At 30.9% G+C, this 16,155-nt stretch overlaps 1 protein-coding gene across 9 annotated transcripts in view; it reads right to left on the bottom strand.

The window, feature by feature from the left end:
• The window catches only part of Pcdh11x (protocadherin 11 X-linked), a 685,340-nt gene that overhangs the window by 399,957 nt on the left and 269,228 nt on the right, over window positions 1-16,155 (bottom strand). The window lies entirely within an intron of this gene.

Here is a 16,155-nt window from a genome sequence, read left to right as displayed (position 1 = left end):
AACTTTCCAACCTTGGGAAATATCTGTGCGTACAAAGGAACATTTTCCCTCCACCCATGGTACATCAAAATGAAAGTCAACAATATTTGAATTATTGAACAGGTCTTAGAACACAGAAACTTTGTAATATAGGTCATAGGAAGAGAAAGGCAGGATAATTATCTGACAAATTTTAAGCAGCCTAAATAATCAATTTTGAGAGCATGTGTTTCAATGTACAAATTTCCCAAATAGAATGAATTCGCTGTAATATTTTGGCACTTTCAGAAACTTTAAAGCATGGAGACAATCACTACATTAAATAATACAGAATAATATCACAAGATTATGAACATCAAATAAATCATATTTTTGGTTTTTGATTCATGTCTACAGCTAGATGAAATAATTTGGTTATACTATTTTGAGGCAGACAAAATGAATGAAAATAGTGGACATAAATTGAACATCTGTAGCCATCCTTGTTTACTGAATAATATTCACTGTTCTGTATTTACAATAAGCAAAAAAAAAAAATTCAGACTTTATTCTTCAATGTTCATTATTTTGAGAATTACTATGGGTCTTTGTGATTGCAGGAATAATTTAAGTGCTGTAATTTTTCCTGAAGTTCCTATCATTCAAGAAGTAAATTTTGAATTATTTCTATTAAGATGTTCTTGGTTCTGTACTTGTTAATATTTGTCATTAAAATTGAGGGGAGAAAATCAAACTGAATTATTCAAACCACTTATTTAATCAAGGTTTCTAATACTTCTCTTAAACAAATGAAGACTCCATGGAATGAAATTCAGGGGTTAAAAGTAGATGATGTTGGTGGTGGCTAGTGAGTAAACCACAAAAACTAAACAAAAACACTTCAACACTAGCAAATATAGGACATTTTCGACATTGTGTGTGTACTACAATTGATAAATAATACCTTTCTGAATTAATTATTTATATGAATAAATTAAATTTTGAAGATATATGTATATCCATAAAGAAGAATCTTCAAGTGATTGAGATCATATGAAATCCTTACATATTAAAAATGTATCAAAAAAATTGGTTCAACCAGTGTTTTCTGGGTTTTGTTTGCATGTTTCTTGAAAATTCAGGAATATAACTCATAATATGACTATCAGGTTAGCACATGTTCCAGTATTAAATACATTAAAATACATTTCTAAAACTTTCTATTGGCAGAGCCCAAATGGAAAAAAAATTATTTGGCTAAATCATAACAAACTTAAACATGGCTTCATCATTCAACTCTAGATTTAACTCTAGATTCAACTCTAGATTCTAAGATTTACTGCCTATTAGGATATAGTTTTCAGAGTGAGTGTTATAGACCATTTCAATTCATGATTCTAGCCCAAAAGATTTTGCATGTGTACAATAAAATCAGAATGTCCTACCATTTGCTGAGTTTTTGAACCCTGCTATCTAAGGGCTAAGATCATTTTTTTATACAAGAACTTCCCCAAAGTAATTTAAGCATAAGGTAATATGCCCCAAAATAAGTTTGGATTAAGAAGAACTGCCTTGTACTTTAAAGCTTAAACTGCTATTTACAGTGAATTCTTCACCCTCAATCCAAAGAAAATTATGGAAACCTGCTCTAAGTAACTGTAGTATATAGCATCGAGAACATTAAAGGATATAGTATAAGCTGCTAAACTATATAACATAATATCACCCTTATACTATTTTCTCTCCTTTCCCTCCTCATAAAAAGAGCAGTTTTCTCTCATAAAATCCAGATGAGATTGGTTTTAAATGTTATATGTGTGTATACTTATACTATTTTGGGAAATTTATTGTAGGTTTATCTATGCTTAGATACCCTTGTACAAAGGAGGCTTTGAGTATTTTAAATTATCTATATCAGTAGCAGATGGTTTGGATTACAAAAGTGCATATGATTTCATGAGCAAAAACTTTTAAAATTGACAAATGTTCTGCATGTTGAATCTGGATCTCATTCTTGAAACATTATTCTCTAATATATTACAAACAATGAATATATGCATTGGCAGGTGTTGTAAGAATAGAAGAAATTTAAACTTGGAAGATTGAGGAGGTTTTGCTTTGCAAGCAATCAGCACATTGCTAGAAAATATCTACAAGTCTGTGATTTGACTAATCCATTAAATTTCTGTGGCATTTTCAGTGAAGATCTTAAAGATCTAATCAAATCCATTACAATGACTAATAACAACCGCCTCAAAATCTAGTCATTTTGTCCAGACTCCATCTGAGAAATCAGTTTCCAGACACATCTTTAAAAGGTACACCCTGAAACCAGGGTGTCATTCAATTATATGCATCTATATGTCAATGTTCTTGTTCACTTTGCTTCATTTTTTTAAGCTCACAATGTCACTGTGCATTGTTGTGAAAAGGATAACATTATAAATCAAAAGTTTTCTTTTTCTTTTTGCCAATTTTTCTAAGGTCACCAAGATTGTTAAATGGGAAAATAACAATATTTTACAAAAAAAGGAAACCAATTGGGATAATTTACCTTCTTAGAATTATAGATAGGAAAGTTCTTAATTTGGAAATTTTAATTTATTATAGAGTTGTATGAAAACCTAGGGAATACACATTTATTTTTGTATATGAGATAATACTTTCCTCCATTAACAGTAAGTTCAAAAACTTTGAAATATTTCACTAAAGGTGCCTAACATTTGAACTCTATATACCCACTAGGCAATTCAATTATTCATCCAAAATAATGTCTTACATTTTATACTTTCTTTTGCAAATTCAGACTTTTTTCCTGTAAGTTAAACTTTATGGTAGATTATGGCAGTTTTTTCAGGGAAGCAGCAGATATATAGTATCTACTCCCTGAATGATTAAATGACATTTTAAAAGTTTTGTATATTTTATATGCTTTTATGTCGGAAATCAGTTTCTTTGGATTATTATGTTGTGGCTAACCACGTTTAATAGCTGCTGGGAAACTATCATTTTTCATTACTGAAACACAAGTAGCTATAAAGTTATAATTTTGCATACTTTGTAGAACAGAAAGTAGTTGAGAGTCTAGATCTTAACAGAAAGCAGTAGCATTTATTTGGATAGTTTAACTCTCTGCATTCAAGAGGACTCAGAAATAGAGGTGAATGGTAGATGGTATGAAAACTTACACTTTGTGTCATAAGTTTGGAGGATGCACCAAAGCTGTCATTACCTGACAACTAGATCTCCTTTCTCTTCTAATCAGACATTTTCTTAGGTTCATCTTTCAATCTTCTCAACCCTACAATTCCAGTCTTGACTTGGCTTTTCATATAGCATTTGATTCTGAAAGTTGCCTGACTCTCACACATATGTGCCACTGATATCCATGACCCAGTAAAAGCTGAACTTATCATGGTCCCTCAGTACTCAGCTATTCCCTGTTTTCTCATAACCATCACAATCAGTATTATCAGCATGCTGTGGAAATGTCACAAAGGTAGTCTTCACTTCAAGAGTATGAAATCAATATCAAGAAAGATGCTAGTAAAGTCATCACATTCTCCTCCAAATGGAACAGAAACACTTTGCACTTTTTGCTCATTTATCCTCTTTAGTTATTTAAAACTGGGTTTTATGAGTTTATTTTATTTGTGTAAGGTTCCTTTTAATAACTCATTTCTGCAGTCTTTTCTTGGGAAGTAAACCATTAATAATAGTAATAAAAGTGTCTTCTTCTTTGCTAGATTTCTCTCCAAGATTCTGGGAATCATCTTATCTGACTACTTCCTTAATAAGTTTGCTTTGATTCTATTGCCATTTTACAAAAGCCTCTTTTTTAGATGAGCAATTGATTCCCTGATTTCTGTTTCTTATTATATATTTTTTAAAATTTTTTAGAGATAGAATTGCAAAATACATTTGGACGTCACAGGAATTAAAATCATTCTTGCCAGAAAACAAATCACTTAGGCCAATTAAGTAGAAAAGAGGGTCTCCATATTCCTTTTTCTCTGTGACTATTTCTCTAATGTCTGCTGGGGTCATAAATAATATGTGACCTGATCAATTCTGGTTGTTTAAAAACAAAGTATTATTTGTCTTGTCAGATTATATCATTATCTTCTTCTAACAAGTCGAGAAATTATAAGGAGAAATTTAAAGCAATGATTGTCTCAAATAACAGGAACAACAATAACAACACACACACTAACAGAATGTTTTTTTAATCTTATTCTATAAAACCACACACTGGAGGTTAATTCATGGTTGAGCAAGCAATTAGCACTGAGATCAAGACATATCTACCTACAATACGTTCTGGAGTCTCAGGATATGTCATCTAAAAGCAATCTAATCAAAGTCAATAGCATTGCTTAATGGTTTTAAACTCCTGAAAACAAAGACTAATGCTTTTCCTGGCATTATTTAGATAAAGCATTTTTTCAATGACAACCTAAATCCAGGAAATATAATTTGATATATTCTGTCTGGTCATGTAAGACAATGAAATGATTCTTGTTTGCCACCTTGATCTTGTATAGATAAAAATAAAACAGAAAAATTCTATGAAAATTTTAAATTTTAGTGTACTAAGGTAAAATTTCTTTAAAAATTTTTTTTTTTAGTTTTTGATGGACCTTTATTTATATGTGGCGCTGAGAATAGAAGCCAGTGCCTCACACATGCTAGGTAAGTGCTCTACTACTGAGCCACAACCCCAGCCCTAAGGTAAATTTCTTGATGAATCAAGGATAAATTTCTCAATTATTTGGGCGTCTTATGGAAAATAATCTTAAAAGAAGTCAGTAACTATAATTATATGGACAGTTTTCTCAAATGTTGCAGGAATAATCACATAGAATATAGTGACCATGTCATTTCCAGAAATACAAATGTAATACTTATCCATTTTAACATAGACAAAACCCACATTTCTTCAAAAAGAATAATCTCATGATTTTTATAAGGAACTCAGTTTCCTTTGAGTCTATCAATTACCAACATAAATGTTCTTTATTTAGCCAAAATAATTAGCTAAAGTAATTATGTAATGATATGTCCATGGAATTAGAATTTTGCTCATAAGAGTTTGCTCTGTTTTGTTTTGTTTTGCTTTCTTTTGCTTGCACATAATTTTGAGCAATGAGACACACAGGTTCACTAGTAATCTACTGTCAATAAAAATTTTAACTAAAAATACAATTCCAGCACACCTTGGTGATAAAAATTATAAATGTACAAGATTATAAAGAAATTTACTCAATTTGATAAATGGTATCTATGAAGCAATCAGTTAACATCACACTTGATGACGAAAGTTAAAATCCTTCCTAAGATCAGGAACAAGATAATGATATCTGTTCTCACACTTCAATTCAGCATTGCTTAAGAGACTCTAGTTAGAATAATTATGCAAGAAAAGAAAATAAACAGAATTCATATTGGAAAGAAAAAGTAAATCATCTCTATTTGAAAATAAGATCTTAGATATAGAAAAGTCTAAATTTTTGTAGAGTAGCAATGAACAATCTAAAATAAAATTAAGGAAACAATCCCATTTATAATGGCATTTAAAATGAGAATACACTTAGGAATAAATTTAATAAAGTGCAAAACTTGTACCTTGGAAATTCAAAATGTTCCAGAAATAAATAAGCCCTAAATAAATGAAAAGATATCACATTTTCACAGACCAGAATACTTACTATAGTTAAAGATGCCAAAGGAAAAAATAACGACATGATTATAACTGGTCTACAGATTTAGCACAATTTCTACTAAATTCCTAATGCACTTTTTTTTATAGGAATTGGCAAAATAGTCCTAAAATTTAAATGTAAATACAAAGAATCCAGAATAGCCAAAACAATCTTGCAATAATGACATTACTCACACTTCTCAATTTAAAAACTTACTATAAGGTTATCAATAGAGTGTGATACTGACACTAAGAAAGAGACATTATACATCAGTGGAATATAATTAAGAATGTATAAGTAAACACATTTGTAGTCAATTGCTTTTTGACAAGGATTTCAAGGCAATCCAATGGAGAAAAATAAGTCTTTTAAACAAATTATGCTAAAATAAACTGGATGTCAATGTAAAAAAATTGATGTTGGGGCCTCTTTTCACATTATATAGAAACATTAGCCTAAAATAGATTATAGACATAAAATAAGAGTAAAACTATCAACATTTATCCAAAAGTATGACAGTAAATTTTTGTGACTTTCAGTAAGACAAAGCTTGCTTAGATATAATAATACTGAAAAAACAAGTGACAAAAGGAAAATAAATACATCTGACCTAATAAAAATTTAATACTTGTATGCTTCAACTTATACCATAAATAAAGTGAAAACATAATTCAGAGAATGAGAAAAATATTTTCACATCATATATTTGACAAGGAACTAGTATCCACAATATATCAAGAAATTTGGAGGTTATTGTAAAAGGATGAATGTATATTTATTATGTATTTATTTATTCATTTATTTAATTTGGAACCAGCAATTTAACTCAGGAGCACTCAACCACTGAGCCACATCCCCAGGTCTTTTCTATATTTTTAAAATTTTTTTGAGACAAGTTCTCTCCAAGTTGAGAAGACTGGCTATGCACCTGTGATCCTCCTGCCTCAGCCTCCTGAGCCAAGTCACTGGAATTACATACATTTGCCATGGCACCTGAGATAATCCAGTTATTTTGGGCCAAAGGTATGAATAGATATTTTTCCGAAGAAGTAATACAAATGACCAAAACATTCATGAAACCGTGATCAACACCATAGCATTCAGGGAAATGCAAATTAAAACTTCAATAAGATACCACTTTACATCCACTTAGGTGGCTACAATAAACAGAAAGGTTTTATTAAAACCTTTTATTAATAAGGTTTTATTGAAGATGTAGAAAAATTGCAACATTCAACCATTACAGGTAAGACTATAAAATAGAAAAACTGCTTTAGAAAATTTTATTCAAAAGGCTAAACAGAGTTACTATATAATTCATCAATTTACACCCAGAGACTTGAAAACATACAGCCATCCAAAACTTGAACACAAAGGAAAGTTCAGAGAAGTATTATTCATAATAGCTAAAGAGTAGAAATAATCTAAATACCCATCAACTGGTGAAGGGAGAGAAAAAGCAGTATATTCACAGTAGAATATTATTGAGTCATAAAAAGTATAAACTGATGATACATGCTAAAACATGGATGAACCCTGAAAATATTGTGCTACTTGAAAGAAGAGAAAAAAGACCACTTATTATTTAGTCACATTTATCTAAAATATCCAGAATGCATGAATCTAAAGTGATAAAAAGTAGGTTAATGGATACCAAGGCATGGAGAGGTTTGGGGAATGTGGGAACTGCCTGCTAATTAGGTGTGTTTAATTTTTGAGGTCATAAAGTGTTCTAAAACTGGGGTGGTACTTGCAAACTCTGTGAAGATGCTGAAACATTTGAATTGTACACTTTAAATTAGTGAATTTATGGTCTGTGGTTTAAATCTCAATAAAATTTGTTTTTAAAACAAATTTAAAAAATATTTATTGATCAACCATTTTTGAACATCTATATAGAGTTGTCAACCCTGAATGCATATTAGAAACAGGTAGGGGGTTTTAAAAAATACCAACACAAGGATAATCTCTCAGATGAATTCTATTAAATTTCCAGGGTGAAATCCAAGGTATTAGTATTTTTAAGGATTTGGGGGAAATGTCATGTATAGTCAATGTTAGGAAACACACTGTTAATGCAAAGAACTAAGCTGGACAATTGATCTTACTTCATTTTAGATTGCTCATTGCTACTCTACAAAAATTTAGACTTTTCTATATCTAAGATCTTATTTTCAAGTAGAGTAAATAGTTCTGAATCTGTTTCCTATTTTGCAAAATAAGAATAATAATTCCTGTCCTCAGTGTTAGAAATGAGAATTTGTATGAGAAAAGAGAGTTAGATGACAAAAGTAACACCCACAAAAGTCACATTTTAAAATGAAATGTTAATGATAGATTTTAGGTGTTGGATATATGGATGTGCACTGTTAAATTCTTAGTTTCCTTTATGTTTGAAAGTTTTCATTTGCCCATAATGTAACAAGGTTTAAGAACTGATTATGTCACAGAGACTACTGTATTTTCTTATTCCTGTTCAATTTTATTTGAGTTCTACTTTAGCAATCTCATATTCTATTCTTCAACAACAGAACTAAACTTCTGTAGATGCATATTCATATGCATATTTTTAAATATATAATGCTGTTTGACTAGAAAGGCATATATAAATCATAAAATATTTATAAAATTAATATTTTCTCTCAAATTTATATTTAATATTAGGTAGGAAATGATAGTGAAATAGTTTATTTGTCATAGACTTCAGTATCTTGAGAAAATTATAAATACAACTTTTAGTTAGAAATTGAGTTGGCTTGTAGACTTATGATAATGAAATAGATATAGAAGTACTTTAATGTTATTTCTATATCTATATTTTTATGAAAATACATCTTATATGAAGTAATTTGATGTTAGTCATAGAATAATTAGACTGGAAATTACCTTGCATGAATTCCTCCTGCCTAAGTTAATTGTAACTACTTTTGAGTCTCCACTGCCCTCTGTTCGGTTCATACTCTGCAGGTATAAAACATGGCTATTCCAATTAAAATCAATTACATGTAAATAGGTTTGCTCACCAACTAGATTGTGAAGTCCCTGACCATAGGAACTATTTGTATTGCCAATCATTATGTTAACAGTGTATAATTTTTTTTCTGAGTACCTGTTCATACAAACAAATAAAGTGCTAGGTGGTGGGAATTCAATGAAATTGATGTTTAGCACAAGTTCCTTCCTAACTTGTAGAAAGCACTCAATAATATTTGTGAAACTCGATAAAGATAATATATAATATATCCCACTGTTTCAATGACACAAAATAGGAGGAAGAGGTTATACTATGAAATCAAGTGGCCAATTCTTTTTAAAAAAATTTTCCTTTGTTCTATTAGTTGTACATGAAGTAGAATGCAGTTATACATTTTGATAAATCATACATAAAGGAGTATAATATCTCATTTTTCTGATTATACATATTGCAAGATCACATCGGTCATGCAGTCATACATGTATATGAGGTAATAATGTCTGTTTTACTCTACTATGATTCCTTCCTCTCCCTTCACTCCCCTCTACCTAATATAAAGTAACTTTATTAAGGACTGGATGATTGGTACCAAAAATATATGGGGCTGGGGATCCATATGATAATAGATATCAATTGAATTAAAATTAAAATCCCACCCAGTGGTTTGGGGGACTGAGGCAGGAGGATTGCAAGTTCAAAGTCAGTCTCAGAAACTTAGCAAGACCCTGTCTCAAAATAAAAAATAAAAAAGCCCAGGGATGTGGCTAAATGGTTAAGTCCCCCTGGGTCCAATACCTGATTTAAAAAAAAATACACTAACCCTTTTCCTGTAAAATTTAAATTATTATATGTTTCAGTCTCCCTCTGTTTTGAGCAAGATGTGGATGAAAATACTCCAAAGAATTGAAAAAAAAGAGCTCTAAAGTTCATTCTTAGTTCTACTAATATTTTGTTAAATAAAGTGGAGGAAAAGCATTTTGGGGAGATCTCTGAATAAATGTATACTATATTTTCCTTACTCACTTAGGAGTTACAAAAGTCAATTCAGGCCTATATTTCTTACAGTTTTCCAAGGTATGGAACCAAGTTTAGACATACATTGAAAATTAATGTAACTGACTTCTCATATGAAAAAGAGAGACTACATGAATCAGATTAAGATAGGGAAGGGGAAATACAATAGTGCTTCCCTAATTCTACAACTGAATACCATAACTGCCTTATAACCCTCCAGGTACATTTAAATCTGCTCGCTTTTTGACATTACATACATTTTCCTTAGAAATGATGTAATCTAAGAAGTCTCCCCACTCTCCTATTCAGCTTGAGAAAGTATTTGTGTACAGACTTTTTTTAGTCCAAAGGGGGAGAAAATGAAGAACACAGCTTTCTGGGTTTTCATTAGTAAGAGTCCTTCAAAACCATATGGAATGAGATTTAAATGAAAGTTTTGTGAAATACATACACACACACACACACACACACACACACACACACACATACACACATGCATATTTCAGGCAAGGCACTATTAACAAACTGAAAATCTGACAAAAAATTTTCATACCAGTGAAATTAAGTATACTGAAAACAATAAAAGTGTGAATTATACTTCTAGTACATCTATATTCAGTTTAATTAGAAAAATCACTTCTCTCTGAGTCTAATTTTTTTAACTTTAAAATAAGATTATTGGACAAATGATATATAAAATAACTTTCAATCATACAACTCAATGATTTTAAGGTAAATTACAGAATACTGATATTTTTGTCCTTGTAATCACAAAGTAATCACATTTACAGATTATTTATTTTCTGCCAACATTTTAGCATCTACATAGTTTAAGGATTTATACAGTTTGTTGGCAAAGTTCTCATATCAGGAACGTCTAACTTGCTTTCTTCTTTAAATAATCTGGATCAGGGCCCACAAGATATATACTTATAGGTTTTCTATCACACAATGAGTAATTTCACTTAAGCATGGATTTATTAAGTAAGACTATAGTGATATCATAATTTCTAAATCTTGCCAATTGCCCCGTAGGTAGGACAGAATAAAATATATGATGCATAATTATTGTAAGAAAACAAAATAACAAAGCAAGCAGCAATATCTTTCCAATTTCTTATCTAGATAGACACAGCAATTTGCCACTGGAAAGTAAAGAATTCATCTAAGCATATTCTAAAACATGATTTCTGTTTTTACCCTAAAACAATATGGGAAATTCATAGTTACAGAGCCAAACACCATAGATAAAATCTGACACATGAATTTTTATTTTCACTCTTCCAAGATCCATAAAATTCCTTAAAATTTAATGTAATTACATCCTATACTATAGAATGGACACTTACAAAACCCCCTTTTTAATTTTACTAAAAGCACTATCAAATTACTATTTTAAGTAAAACAAGAATTAGAATTTCCCTTAATGATTCTAAGATTTGATAGCCCCAACATGACTTATTTTTTGGACTAGATTAAAATTATTTATCTGAAATGTCTATCTATGTCTATTTCAAAGGTTCTTCAGAGATTTGCTGTCAGTACTGTAACTTCCTGTTTTATAGTTTTCAGAGACCCTTTTATAAAATACTTTAGGAATTAATATAGCACTTTATATTGATTGAGGAAAAGAAAGCAAAAATTATCAGGTAAAACTATAATATACAACTGAGATTAGGATGTTTCAGCAAAGAGAAATGCAGGTGCAGTTTTAAATTACAGGAAAGCGATAATTTTAATGTTCATAACAAGGAGAGTTGCCTCCATAATAATGAGTAGAATCATCAGTTTCCAGCCACTGGTGACATTTTCTCTTGTCACTCAGCAAATTAATGGTCTCTTTTGTCAAGACGAATTTCTTATAACAATGTTACAGGAAATTGTATGTGGGCTAAAAAGTATTGTGATATTTAAAAACTTCTGCTTATATCATTTGTTTTGATATATGTGTACTGCATAAATGATTGAAATGAATATTATTAGCAAGTCCTCTGTGCAAACTTTTATAGGAGGTACAGAATTGTGAAATGTCTGGAAAACTCACATTTTAAATAAAAGCTTTATGATATTAGAAGTTATTTTCTGACATTCAAAGACCATATAATTACTATTCTGTGTACAAAATATTTTGTATCAGAAATAACATCACAATGAACAGAATATCATTTTATGATTAATATTATAGCAGGGCGCAGTGGCACACACCTGAAATACTAGTGGATCAGGAGGATGAGACAAGAGGATCAGGAGTTCAAAGCCAGCTTCAGCAAAGGCAAGGTGCTAAGCAACTCAGTGAGACCCTTACTCTAAATAAAATATAAAATAGGCTTGGGGATGTGGTTCATTGGTCAAGTGCCCCTGTGTTCAATCCCCAGTACCAAAAAGAAAAAAAAGAAAAAAAAAAACAAAAACCTTGTAGATTTGTACAACTGTTGTTTTAACAGACAGAAGTGAAGTGTGTAGAGTTTCTAAACACTTAATCTCAAAAATGCTAATTTAAGTTTGTGAGAATTATTTTTTTCTCTTTGAAGTATATAAAATACTTTTTATTTATCACAGTATGATGAAATACAATCATTGGCTTCAGAACATTAATGAGAAATAGATGGTATGCACAAGTAATTAGAAACATTACATTTAAATAATCATACCACCATACATTTTATTTAACTGGATATACATTATTGAAGATTGACTTTCATTAGTTTACACCAAATAAGTAATGTAAATCATAAATCCTATCAAAACACTAACTAAAAGAGTAAGGTAATTGCTTTTCAGCTAGTGTTGACCCTTTGAACCTTTATATAAGGCAAATAATCTTTACGAGTTACACTACTTTTTTGGCTAAATTCCCTTTACAAATTCTGTGCATCTAGTAATAGTCATATAATCCTTTAAGGAATTTCATGAAAATTATTTCCTGTTATGGCAGATGCATTTATAACAGGAAGTATTAGAAATGCAAAAGTGCAAGCAATGATTTTTCATTAGCTGGAAAGTCATCCCTAACCATTTAAATATAACACAGACACATTACCAAAGCAATTACAGTGCACATAGCTACTTCAAACCGAACATGGACCAGTTCTAAATTGCTTTAAAATCAATAATATATATCACTGGTCATAATTACCGAACATCAGAAGCAATGTAGGGTTGTATATAATAATGGTACATCCATGGCACTTAACAACAAAGCCAGTAGCCTCTTGAACTGAATCTCTTTCACTTGTGCTGCCCAATTCTGTTTAAGTGGGGAATTACACATGTAATACAGCAAGAATAAAAGATAGGTTTCATAATGACAAATGCTCTGTACAGACATCAAAAACACATGGGCAGAATGACAAGAAAATACATTAAGAGTATTGAAGAGGCTGCCTTATTTGAGGGGTCTTTGTTCATTGTAAACAATACCAATGGAATAGAAATCCAGATTGTGATCTCAATTCTTTTTTGCCTTTCACATTATACATAGAGATTGCTGCTTATCAGAGCATCTTTAAATTACATAGATGTAGCAAGGAAGCTGTAGCAAGAATCTTTCAATATTCAATATATGCCAGGACTGATCTTAATTGTATCTATTTATGATACCTTAAAATTGTTACCTTATTTTAATTGAGTCGTGTTGTTAATTCTCTAATACCATCATGAAAAAATTTATTTCTCCTGCATTGTATTATACATGGAACTATTGGATTTAAAATACAAAAATGCTACTTTATTTTAGTTCAAGAATTCTTTGTGGTAAAATGTGTTAGTATTTATTGAAAGAAATTGCCTTGTTTTCCATTTTATTCACATTTCCATTGCTTTTCTGTGTATGTTCACATTTCTCTTTAAACCTTGTTCATTCAAGAACATTAAAAACTACATGCCATTTATAGTATATCTCAGATCATTTCTAAGGAAATAACATTCAGCACAATATATTTACTTATAATTAGAAGCACACACCAATAAAAATAGTTATCTGGGAGCCTTCACATTCATTTTTCAGATGGTGGTATATTCTTCCCTAAGCACTTTCGTGCTTTTCCTTATTTATATGCGCTAAACTTTACTTTTCTAACAATCTGACTGTAGTAAAGTCCATTTGTTTGGTAGGCCGGAACAAAACAAAACAAATAACTAAAATAACTAAAGAGGGATCAGGTTCACTATATGTCAGTAAAGAAAAAGAAGACTCTACATATTATTTCCTTTTTTTAATTTGTTCTAATTAGTTATACATGACAGCAGAATGCAATTCAATTCATTGTACACAAATGGAGCACAACTTTTTTTATTAAAATCTTTTTTATTTTTACAGACTGCATTTTGATTCATTGTACACAAATGGGCTACAGCTTTTCATTTCTATGGTTGTACATGATGTAGAGTCATAACCATTCATGTGATCAGACATGTACCTAGTGTAAGGATGTCAAACTTATTCCACCATCTTTCCCACTCGCATGCCTCCTCCCTGCCCCTCACTCTCTTCTGCCCCATCCAAATTTCTGCCATTCTTCCCTTGCCCTCTCCCAATTATGGACAAGCATCCACATATCAGAGAAAACATTTGGTTTTTTGGGATTGATTGATTTGCTTTGCATTATATTCTCCAACTCCATCCATTTACCTGAAAATGCCATAATTTTATTCTCCTTTAATTCGAGTAATATTCCATTCTCTACACATTATTTCTAACTTAGAGCAAGATGAAAATATCATTGTAGAGTACTTGAAAACCAGAGGAAAATTGTACTTAAAAAGTATTTTCACTATAAATGTATGAAGTTAAATCTAATAAAAATTTATTTTGCTTCAGTTAAATTAAAAGAGTATTAAAGAAGGCAACACAATACAATTTACAAAGATTTTTCTTTTTGCCAAGATATTTGACTTATGTTTTGAAATTGTAGTTTCTTTAGAAGAAAATTTGAATTTTTTAAAACTGTGAAACAACTGAATTTTTTGATTCATGGAGATTGTAGAATATTAAAGACAATATCCTGTTAAATAATATACATTGAAAGTCATTGCTGTGAATTGACATCCTGCAATAGTCCCCAACAGACTAAACCAAAAAGGAGTCACTCAAGTTAAAGTGCTATATAATCAAAGTGAAACTTTAAGGAAGCAAGTAAACCCCTAGACAGACAGTTTCTTATGAAAGCAGGAAATTCACACCAATTAATTGTTTTGGGAAATTCCCCATTATACTATAAAACATACAGACTTTTAAAAAAAAACTTTTTTCTGAGAATCAAATCTTTTCCTAAGGAATTATAACATTAAATTCTACTGATGGTTACTTGAATATAATATGGAAACCTTAAAATGATAATATGATGAATTTATTCCATATAAACAAAGAATTCACAGATACTCTTCCCACTATATTGAAAGTTCTTCTGCATTAAATATGAGCTAAATCATTTTCAGTGGGCCACATGAGAAAGAATACAGCAAAATATCTTAGGTTCACATCTGAAAAAACAGCAGACTGGGAGAGTCTACCCCATATTAATCTACTAACTAGATTTCCAAGCATTCTTTATTTTATATATATTTGTTGTAATTAGTTATACATCCCAGCAGAATGCATTTTGACATATTGTACACAAATAGAGTACAACTTCCCTTTCCTCTGGTTGTACATAGTGCAGAGTCACACTGGTAGTGTAATCATACGTGTATATAGGGTAATAAAGTTCATCTCATTCCACTGTTCTTCCTATCCCCACAAAACCTCCACTATCCTCACTCCCCTCTGCACAATACAAAGTTTCCTTGTCCTTCCTTAACCCCCACATTATGAATCAGCTTCCACTTATCAGAGAAAACATTTGACCTTTGGTGTTTTGGGATTGGCTTATTTCACTTAACATGATATTCTCCAGTTCCATCTGTTTACCTGCAAATACCATGATTTCATTGTTCTTTAAGACTGAGTAATATTCCATTGTATATAAGTACCACATTTTCTTTATCAATTCATTTGTTGAAGGGCATCTAGGCTGGCCCATAGTTTAGCTGTTGTGAATTGAGCTGCTACAAACACTGATGTGTCTTGCATAACTGTAGTATGCTGATTTTAAGACCTTTGGGTTTAAACTGAGGAGAGGGAAACTGGGACAAATGGTGGTTCCATTCCAAGTTTTCTGAGGAACCTCCATACCATTTTCCATAGTGATTTCACCAATTTGCAGACCCACCAGAAATGTATAAGTGTACCTTTTCCCCCACATCCTTATTAACACTATTGCTTGTATTCTTGATGATTGTCATTCTGACTGAAATGGGGTGAAATCTTAGAGTAGTTTTGATTTGCATTTCTCTAATGGCTAGAGATGATGAGCATTTTTTCATGTTTGATGATCGATTGCATTTCTTCTTCTGTGAAGTATCGGTTCCATTCCTTAGCCCAATTATTGACTGGGTTATTTGTTTGTTTGGTGTTAATTTTTCTGAGTTCTTTATATGGGATATAAAATCAATAACCATAAATAAAAT

This window comes from Sciurus carolinensis, chromosome X, assembly GCF_902686445.1.
Source record: "Sciurus carolinensis chromosome X, mSciCar1.2, whole genome shotgun sequence".
Lineage (NCBI taxonomy): Eukaryota > Metazoa > Chordata > Mammalia > Rodentia > Sciuridae > Sciurus > Sciurus carolinensis.
Note: the sequence above shows the minus strand (reverse complement) of the source record. Positions and strands in the feature narration are given on the sequence as shown.